This window comes from Chanos chanos, chromosome 11 (genome assembly GCF_902362185.1).
Source record: "Chanos chanos chromosome 11, fChaCha1.1, whole genome shotgun sequence".
NCBI lineage: Eukaryota > Metazoa > Chordata > Actinopteri > Gonorynchiformes > Chanidae > Chanos > Chanos chanos.
Window position 1 is genome coordinate 18,508,553 of NC_044505.1, and position 11,312 is coordinate 18,519,864.

Genomic DNA, 11,312 nt, shown 5'->3' on the forward strand with positions numbered 1-11,312 from the left:
AGATGTAGTGTGATTTAGTGTGATTTACGATGAAATGTATTTTGTAAATGTGAAGTGAGCATGTGATGTAGCTTACAGTGCTGTTTTCAGGCACTGAAACATGTACTCTGGATGCTGAAATGTGTGTGTGTGTGTGCGTGTGTGGTGCGTGGTGGGAGTGTGTGTGTGTGTGTGTGTGTGGTGTGTGGTGTGTGTGTGTGTGTGTATGTAGTGTGTGTGTGGGGGGGGGGGTGCACTTTAGAATTTCATTTATTTGAACATACAGACCTTTCCCCATAAAAATATCAAGTCATTGTAGAAATATTTGAATATTCTTGAGGGATCTTGTATGTGAATGCTGCAATGTTACGCTTTTTCAAACAAAGTTTTGCGATTTTCTAAAATAAATACTTTTGTTTTTAAACGCCTGTGTTGATTAAATTAAATTTACTTTAGCTTTAGATGTAATTTTTCAGCTTGAATTCGTTTTAGTATTTTCCTATTAATTTTATTCTTGAATAGACTCACTAGTAGACTTAATGTTCGCAAAAAAATTTGAATTTCTTGTCAAATACATGAACTGCAGATTTTATTCTTTGGTCTTGTTTTTTTATTTGTCTTTCCCTTTCTATTTTAAACACTTTCACACTGTCAAACTCAATTATTCACTGAAAGATTAACTACACTGTTACATCGCTGTTTCAGTGTAATTCAATGTACTGTATTCTCCCTTGCAGTTTAAGAACGATTTTAATCATAGAAAGCATCTTTCAATTAGTGTCTGTGATCGCTTTTGGATTATCATTTTGGGACCAACCAAAGGATTCCCAGGTCAAAGTACTGTATAAAACAATTTGACTGTGGGCCAAAGGTCAATTTGAGTTGACATTTCACATAATGGTTGCATGTTTCCAGCTTGCCAGTGCATGCCTGTCCCTCAACTGTGCATGTTTTAACTGCACAAATAACAATGATGATTATTTTAGCGTCGAGCACTAAGACTTTGGTTTTATATATGTTTTTGTACATTTCAACCAAAAACGTCACCTTTCCGTTTTAGTGGAATTTCTTTGTTTCAACCTTTTATGCAGGTTCTAGATTGTTCTTAGTCTTGATCTACCATCTGTCCAGTATCTTCCAGAGCGGAATACTGAAGTAAGTTATAGCCGTATTGCTGTAACATTAGACAAAACCAACCCTCAGTTTATAAAGTCCACAGCTTTGAATATGTGACCAAATGTGTCTTGTCAGAGTTTGTTCTTTGTTGTGGTTTCTACATCAAAAAAGTGTATTGTTCAGATCTGTTTTCCAAAATCGACGGATGTACTGTCTGCTGGCTCTAATTTTTAGGTCTGTCATCACTCAGTTCCGTCAGTCTGGTTACATATAACACACCTTGAGTGAGAATGACATCAAAGGATTATGCAATGCTTTTACACAAATCTGCCCTATTTGTGTTTAGACAAGAGCGTTCTCTCCATCCACACTAAATGTAATATCCGTCAGGGTGGCCAGGTTGGAGGTCAGGAGGGTTTCAGGAGTATAAGAGCGTGACAACAATCCATTTGAGGGAACCGTTGGGATTTTGTGTCCTCCAGTGCGGTTAAACAGAATGGTCCTTTAAGAGAGTCAAGGGGCGGAGTCTGAGCTGAATGGAGGTGAGGAGGCCAAAAATTGTGTGTGAGTAATGATAACAAAAAAAAAAGGAATAGAAAAAAAATGACAATAATAAAACACAATAGACAGGAGTACGGAGAGTATAAGAGGATTGCTTTTAGAGAGAGAGAGAGAGAGAGAAAGAGAGAGAGAGAGAGAGAGAGAGAGAGAGAGAGAGAGAGAGAGAGAAAGAGAGAGAGAGAAAGAAAGAGAGAGAGAGAGAGAGAGAGAGAGAGAGAGAGAGAGAGAGAGAGAATAAGGGATTAATGTTGATATAAGTAGGAGAGAGGGTGGGATTTGGCAGGAAAATAAGCATCTACCCATTGGTGTATACCCAAAATTCGAAATGCCCACCCTATAACCAACTGCAAGTCGTATAAGCACATGACCAAAATCTCTGAATGGAGAGTCAAATGCTTCGAAATGCTACTGAAACAGGCAAAGGTCGCCAATAGGTCGAAACAAACAAGAAAAAAAAAATGTCATCAACGGGATTTTTTTTTTCCAAATTAATTTGATCCACAGGCAGTTGAAGCAGACACAGATGGGAAACGAGAGAGAGAGAGAGAGAGAGAGAGAGAGAGAATGAATGAGAGAGAAGGAGGGATAGAATGATGAGTGGAGGGAGAGAAGAGGGGGGGAGGGGTTGAAAACCCAGAGTGAATGAGAGAGAGAGAGAGATGAAGAGAAAGTGTGAGTGAGAAAACAGAAGAGAGAGAGAGGAGGGGCATATGATACTGAAGAGATACTGATGCGGTAAAGAGCGGTTTTCAGGATCAGAGAGAGAGAGAGAGAGAGAGAGAGAGAGGGAGAGAGAGAAAGAGAAAGAGGAAGAGAAAGCGAAGAGAAAAGAAACGAAGGAGAAGCGTTTGTAGAAAGACATTAATGCCGGTGGCGAACGGAATCACAATGGATTCAGGCAGCATGACAACGATGGATGTCCCTCAGGAAAAGATTGTGAAAAAGGTAAGAAACGTCTGTGCTCGTTCAGCCATGGGACAGGTAGAGATTCTGGGTCAGTGGAGTATGAATGAATGTGTACGGTCAATTCTGTTTTAATATACTCTCTTTTTTTTAAAGATAAATATCAGCATTTAGGAGATGTGATGATTTACTCTCTCTCTTCTGTTGTAATAAAATAAGAAAACAGACAAACAGAAGGAAGCCAGTGCGTAGGGTGAAGCTTAGGAAAGTCCACCGTGTATGTAATTTCCGTTTGACATTTTACTTAACTATGTGTTCACTTAGAAAGGATAATAATTACATTTTTGCTTAGTTGTATTTGTCTGCATTCTCTGAGGATTTTACATTCTTTAAATCAAAGCCATCTATGACTATATGTATAATGTGAGGCTTTCAGGTTTTCACTGTGTTGTACTGTATTGGCATGTTGAAGAGTTTTCCTCTTGACTCTAAGTCTACTATGTCTACTGCTGTTCCCTCAGGTGGCTCATCTCTCTCTCTCTCTCTCCCCTTCTCTCTCAGGGATCTTTCAAGAAGAAAATTGAGAAGTTAAGGAGATGGAGCACCTCCTCAGGTGGCAGTTTCAAACGCCCCCCCAAAACTAAAACCCTTAGCCTGTGCTCGCCCACGGAGGGTGGAGAGGACCTGTGGAAACAGGAGGGAGAAAGGGATCGTGGCAAACTCCGGCCCATTGTGGCCTCCGTCTTCGGTCAGGTACGCGCAGCGTTTGGATACACGTTTCTCCCACCCCTGTTCCACGAAAACACGCAAGCAGCACATTTACTAACACTCCACTGGGTCACTTATCAGCAAAGGATTTTGCAATGCTTATTTTCTTTGGTTGGGTGGTTTTTTTTTGCTGTTGTTGTTGTTGTTGTTGTTGTTGTTCTTAGACAACCCACATTTAGTCTTTGTCTTTTCGTCTTTCTGTGTTTTAAAACGTGTGGCTCAGTTTCTTTTTCTATATTTTTTACAAGAGGATAAGTTATAATATATCGGAAATTCACAAACGGGTCTCATTTACGGTTCATATATGGCATCTGTGAAGAGCGTTTCACAGAAACATAATGAACGCAACATTTATAGACCCTCCCTTAGAGCTTAATCACTGTTGAAATGCAGCACATAAAGAGGACAACAGGTGCAGTCTCTCATTCATAATGCTGTCATAATTCATAATTCTGACTTAGATGACATTTGCTTTGGTTTGATTCGCCAAACCTTTGAGGTATGTTCTAGCCACAAAACCTAATTGTTTTTAATGAGAATGAATGTTATGTGCTTTTTTTTTCGGGTTGGGCTGAGGAAGTCACAACTCAGCAACCCAGGATATATAGTAACACAGTACAAAAAAAAGAAAAGAAAAGAAAAAAACTGTTCTGTTTCAAAACCTTCACAACGTGTAAATGATTTTGTCATTATGTAAGAAACAGGTCCAGCGAGACAGGTACATGTGAAAAGAATTTGGCACATGTTCAGTCTAAAAAAACAAACAAAAAAGGACAGAGGTGTGGACCACATCAAAGCATTCTGGGTAATAGCACTGCATAATTCTCTCACAGGCGTAATGTCATTTTTGCAAATTTTACTTCTTTGTGTGTCGTATTTCACCTCTTTTCTCTGTCGATTGTGGTTTAGTGTGTTCAGAGGAGAAATAACATGCTAGACTCATCAACTGCTCCTTCATAAAACTGCATATTCAGGTGAAGCAAGAAATTCTACGCTGTGTTCCTGTGAAAACTGTTCCTCTAAGAACAGGTTTTCTTGGAAAGCCGGAAGCTGGGCACAAATGTAATCCAGCAGTGTTCTGTCTCTCTCATTTTCAAGCTACTGTAATGTGAATGTTTCACAAGATTACAAGGCTGTAGTCTATTATGTCTAACATGTTCCTTCTGAAAATACCAACCCACATACCAGAATGGTACTGAATGATATTTTATAATGCATTGCACTTGATTCCAAGTGTCTGAGTCTAGGAAGTGTTCATAAGAATTGTTTTTTTATGAGAATTACAGCCAAAAAAAACAGTGTCACAGACAGAGAGCAAGAATGAGAGAGAGAGAGAGAGAGAGAGAGAGAGAGAGAAGGAGGGAGAGAGAGAGAGATAGAGAGAGAGAGAAGGAAAGAGAGAGAGAGAGAGAGAGAGAGAGAGGGAGGGAGAGAGAGAGAGAGAGAGAGAGAGAGAGAGAGAGAGAGCTTCTTTGTTAAAGTGGGCAGTTGCTTGCGTTGACCTGCTCTGTACTAGATCAGACAAATGTAATCATCCCAACGTCTGAAAGCCAGACCTAATCAAACTCTCCTTCATTCGCATTCATGATTGGAGGTGTTGGGGGATATTAGGATCTGTAATAAAAAAAAAAACTTTTTGGAGAAAGCTTCAGTTAAGTCCAGTATTACGCACATTCGCCTCAAGCATGCTGTAACATCAGTAGTGTTCTCTGTATTGTTCCTTGTGGCTCGGTAGTAATTCCTCTCATTTTTTTTTTATTTGTTTTTTTTTTTAAACACATAGATTAGTTATGCACACCTCAGCCACTTCTCTCTGTCTGTCATTCTCTCTCTGTCTGTCTCTCTCACTGTCTGTCTTTCTCTTGCATGGTCACAGTCACACAAACACACTCGGGCAAATGCACACGCAAGTATACATCCATGCATACATACTCATAGACATGCTTACAAGTGCACCAGGTGAATTACTCTGACGATGACCAGTGAACCCTGGGGTCTGAAGCTCAGTGCCATGAGAAGGGAACAAGTATCCAAATATCTCATACAATCTTTTCATATATTTGATGGTGACAGAACAACTGATTCTTTGATGAAAGAGTCACACGCCTTGTTGAAATATACTTAAACCTCTGTTTGTGGTCTTGATAGCATTTGTGAAGCACCCTGCCATGTAAAATGGGTTTCACTGTCACAGGCTTTCCCTCCTTGTACACTGTGTTAAAGCTCTTCATTTAAAGAGTGGTCATTGGGGAGTTACTCCGTCAATCTGGTTTCAGTCCACACAGAGGCTGAAAATTCCTCATCTTTCTGGGAGCCCTTTAGTCATTTTCGCCTGCCGCTGTCTGAATCTAAGGAATTCCAACTCAGCATTGGGAATTCCAACTAAACATTCACCGCTAACAAATGAAAGAAAAATTTGACCCACATTCAGACTGATTTCATCTTGATTTCAATACAAAACAGATTTAAAAACTCAGGTTTGGTTTGGTTTCAGGTCAGGTTTGTAATATGCAGGAGTTATTGAGCTGATTATGGTACTGCTGTTGACGGTAGTGTGTTGGAGGATTGAATGGAGAGAGTGTCAGTTCGGCTTGAATGGAGTCAAAATGGCTCCCAAGGAGATGAATGATAGCTTAGCCTTGTGCTCCAGCCGCAGGGGTCTTATGTCAGATTATGAATGTTCAGATGAAACTGGGATGAGTGGAGGAGATTGCACATGTGGACTAAACAGACTGACCTAGAAGCCTCTCATTCCAAATGGTTTGGAAGATGGAGTATACCAGACCAAGATCACAGTAGCTGGTGTTTGTAAATATTTTAACAACACCCTCCAAGTCTCTTTCTTGGACACTTATTAAAACCGCATTTTGTCTGGATTTGTATACTGGATGCTGTACAGGGAAAAGTCTAGACTTCAGGCTCATGTTCGGGTTCATGGACCCAGCCTCTTTCCATTGGCATCTTTCCTCTGCTTGTTTTTTTTTTTTTGTTTGACATACTCTCACAGTTAAAGTCCACGCAGACAGAATGTTTTCTTCAGCTCTGTTTTCAAAGAGGGATTTAAGGCGACGAGACACGCACATTAACCGTGAGAGATACAGGAGAGATCTTCGTTCGGCTTTGACCGTCTCTGTACGCTCGGTTTTCTCACGGCGGTTTAAGCGTATGTGAGTACCGCTCGGCCGTCAGGCTTCGCTGACGTCTGTTTGGGATGTTTGAAAGTTTGCTCTTTGCCGTAAAGCCCTTTTAAAATTCCCCAAGTTCTTGGTAAAATAGATTGTCACAGAACAAAGAACAATTTGCTCGACAGTAGAGAAGAGCAAAAAAAAAAAAAAAAAAGAACATGACGTTGGCGAGTTAGATGTTTTTGCACTGCACATTGTTAAATCGAAGCAACAGATGGAGCCTGCAATAAAACTCCAAAACAGAGGGCGGGAAAAAAAAGAAAAAGAAAGAGACAGCTCAGGGTTAGGTCGAGGCAAGGGATGAAATAACGGAGAGAATGATTGAGTTGTGGGGCGGGATTATGTGGGTGAGATTAACGACTCAAGAGATGAGATGATCCCGTTAGAAACTGATTTGTCTGTGGGATGTATTCACCACTAAGAGAACTGCACTGCTGGGTATGAAAACTACGTTCCAAGACATACAAACCGTATTCTAGGGCGTAACCAAACATCAAAATATTAAGGTGTGTCCTTAACCACAGCACTGAGTGTAGCAACGGTACTGTAGGCGGACCATCAACACTCAGTACTCTACAACTGTGCCATTTAACGTAGGCATCACTCACTGCATATCAGCTGCATTACGCTGCTGATGTTGAGCCACCTCTTGTCAAATTCAGTAAGGCCAAATAAAATAACACTCTGTTCGGGTAAAAACAAAGAACAACACCAAAAATAAAAAATGGGCGAAAGCAGTTGCTCTGGTTATATAGAAACAGGTGGCTCATCTCTCTCTCTCTCTCTCTCTCTCTTTCTCTCTCTTTCGCTCTCTCTTTCGCTCTCTCTGTCTCTCTCTCCCTCCCAGTGTTTCTCTCTATCTATCTGTCTCTCTCTTTCCTCTCTCCCTTTCCCTTTTGAGTCTAATCCATAGACAGACCACCGAAGGATAGAGAATGTCCCAAATCTTTCCTGTAATGCATGTTCACACACACATACAAACACACACACACACGCACACAAACACACACGAAAAACTACAAAGAGACGATCCGCATTAGTTGTGGTACTGGAGACGAGATGCTCCACATTTACTGTAAGTGGGACGGCTGTCTGACTGTCTGAAAAAATAAAAAAAAATTATTTTCTCAGCCAATCAGCGAATAGAGGTCAGAAGGTCAACCAATCAACTTAGAGAACAACAGATCTCCAAATTCTCCACGCTTTGCTTTAATTTCCTCAAAGACAGACAGAATACGGATAAAATGAATATTGCATTTGAATGCAGACAGCTGTTGGCTGATGGTCCATTTACATTTCGATGATTATCAATTTATATTGTGTGTCCCATTTTTAATACTCTACTGCTAGATTGTTCTATACTACATTTGGCCTCATTTAGTTATGCATGCCTCTTTATGTAAACTCATGTCACATGCACACACATGCACCCGCACACACACACACACACACACGGACACTCACACACACACACACACACACACACACACACTGTTTGACACAGCCAGAGTGCATTGAGTGCATTGCATTTTGTTTGTTTGTTTGTGTGTGTATGTGTGTGTGTGTGTGTGTGTGTGTGTGTGTGTGTGTGTAACCCGTAGGGAGACACCCTCTATTAAAGTGAAGTAGATTAATCCACTGAGAGAGGAGAGAGACCTAAGTAGTGTTGGTGTCAGTGCAACTGAGGCTATTGACCATTGAACGTTCATCGAATGTCATATGAGATTACACAGGCAGATTTGTACTGTGTTACAATTCTGTTTTCCCCCCACCCACACACACACACACACACACTGTCGTCTGGTCTGGATTTAACAGTTGTCACAGCACACTCACTGAGTGTGTGTCTGTGTGTGGGCACGTATGTCTGTGATTGAGCAAGTGACTATGTGTGTGTGTCTGCGCCTGTCTGACCTTCAGTGTGTATGAATGTGTGTAAATGTGTGTGTGTGTGTGTGTGAAAGTGTGTGAGCGAGAGCATGAGAGTGGGAGCTGGAGTGTCTGAGTAATTGAATATGTGTGTCTGTAATTCAAAATGTAAGTGTTTGTGTGAATGACTGATTGGCTGACTGGGTGAGTCAGTGAGTGTGTGTGTGTACGTGTGAATGTGTGTGTGTGTGTGGTCTATGATATGCTGTAGATTCAGATAGATTCAGATACTGTGCAGTGAATTTCCTTGACTCCTCTGTCTTCTGGTCAGTGACATCAGTAATGGGTGTTTGTTGTTGATAAGTGGACTGAAAACAGCCAGTGCTGAGTTGCTTTCTTTCTCTTGCTAAGTTTGGTCTTGTCATTGTAATGTGGAAAACTGAATAAAATGAATAATTTGATGCTATCAAAAAAAAAACCCAAACGCTCACAAGTTACAATATTTGTATATATATATATACACCTTTTATTGTTTAATTAAACCTTAAAAAAGTATTTTAAATAAATCTTCAATTTGTTAGCGAGAGAGCGCACAGTTTAGAGCGATTTATTTGGTTTGGCTGCCATCGTGTGGTTATTTATATGAATTACAGCCTGGTAATCGTGTCATCCCTCATGCCGTGCTCCTAATGCCTCTCATGGCAGCGGGCGTCCAGAGTTGATACGCGATGTAAACGTCAGAGCATGTGTGTGCGCACGAATATTTGTGCAAGTTATTTGTGGCTGCTTTAATTAATCTGTAAACAGTCTGTCATCTGTGTCATCTTAATCTCAGAGCACTCTCCACAGACCCTCTGCATATGTGTCCTCATTTTTAATGTTCAAATCTGTCTCTGTCTCTGTCTCTGTCTGTCTCGCTCACTGGCTCCCTGTGTCTGTCTAGCCTGAGTCCTGATACGCTTCTCCATTTTCCAGTTTCCTCCTCCAGTCTATTCACTGACATCTTTCCATCGCTGAAACGTTGCGTGGTTGATTTGAGTTCCCGCCAAAGCATAGAATCAAACTTTTAACAAACTGTTTAACTTTAACCTGAATTACATACATACCTCTAAAATAAACATATTTCATATAAATTGGGCTGAAATTTTACTGATGAACAGCAAACCTTTTTAAACACGGATATCCAACCCAACTAACCATAAAGAAAGTTTTATAATGCTCTGACAAATTACCATACCAAAAGAAAACATGATATGCCGGATATCTGGTTAACGGTTTCATTTTTGTCCTGACATTCTAAGGGTATTCAAAAGGTACTTGTAGTAATTCAAGTGATAGTCTCCATTTTATTTTAATTTCAAACTGGTTTAAACAACGTGAGATTAATATGATTCAGACTGGATGCCGTTTTCTCGTTTCGGATTTTCTTTAATCGCAACATTCCTTTGTATCTTGTCGTAGTTCTCACTAGTAATCTTTTCAGGGACTTTCCTTGTGATTGTGCAAAACGTTACTTGACCCCCTCCCGCCCCGCTATCATTGGTTCTGACCGGATTAGGTCGCATTACTGAATTCCGGTGGTTCTTAGCGCAGTAATACCTTTCTCTGGACACAAACTCGTCTTAGAGAACATGTGGTGTTTTACTTTAGTTATGTTTTTATGGGTTTGGTTTGACGAACTCTGTTTGACAGGTGTTCAACCACCCCACCATCCCCCGCAACAGCTTGTGGTATGTGTGCCGACCAGATTATTAATGTCATAGGTGAAAGAGCGAAATGTGTATTAGAACAGTTGCCTGTTCATCACAGTTACAGCAAAGAGAATCCGTGACAATGGCGGCTGAAAAATAAGCTGCATACATGTATAGTGTCCTCCTATTTTCATTTTCCTCTGACTCTTCTCTGATCCTGGCCTCTAATCTTCTCCCTTGTTTTCCTTTTTTCCCCCTAATATTCCAACATTTTCCCACTGTTTGTGGAACAACATCTCTCCATGTCTGATGCATCTTTAGTTGTCTGTCTTTTTTGTTTTGTCCCACCTCTTTTGATCCCTTCTGACCTTTGCCACTGGTGTTAAAACTGATTTCTCTTCTTCTCCGGGGCCTCTGGTCTACTCTCTTCTCAGCAGCAATCCTTTACTTTTCTCTCTCCATCATTCCACCACTCCATCACTCTCTCCCAATCCCATTTTACTCGGTGTGTAATCTGAAATGCTGGGGATTAAAAAGGCCTTCAATTCCCCCCTCCCTTAATTCCCCCATCCCCCATCTCTCTCTCTCTCTCTCTCTCTCCTTCTCTCTCTCTCTCTCTCTCTCTCTCTCTCTCTCTCGCTTTCCATCAGACCAGCCGGTCCGGCCGTCCAACTGAGATTAAAGTGTGGGAACAAAAAAAACAAAACAAAAAAAAAACAAAACGAAAGGAGAGATGAAGTGAACGATAGAGCTGAGAAGGAAGAAAGAGAACATGAACAATAGACATAAGAGGAAAAATTGGGAATTTTCAGAAGTGATGTATTGAGGATGGACAGCACGGCGTTTGGAGATGCAAACATTCTGAAATGAATATCTGGAATATTTCAAACATCAGTGGAGTGCCAGGAGGTGTTTTCTTTGGGATCTCTGAGACAGCTCCGACGCATTGTAAAAAGAGTTTAGATTGCCATCACACTCATCATTTTCACTAAGGTCAGTACAGTCGTTATCCTTCTCCCACGGTTGAAACAGCAAGGCCTCCTGGGATGCGATTGCTCCGTTGAAGGACTCACACGTCGTAAAAGTTTATGTAATAATCGACGGCGGCAGGAGCGAAGAGGAGGAGTGAGAGGGAGAACAAGTGACCGTTGTAAGGGGAGGGACAGACAGGGAGAGAGAAGGAGTGTGAGCAGAGAGAGTGAGAGGGAGAGAGAGAGAGGGAGAGAAAAAAAAACAGCTG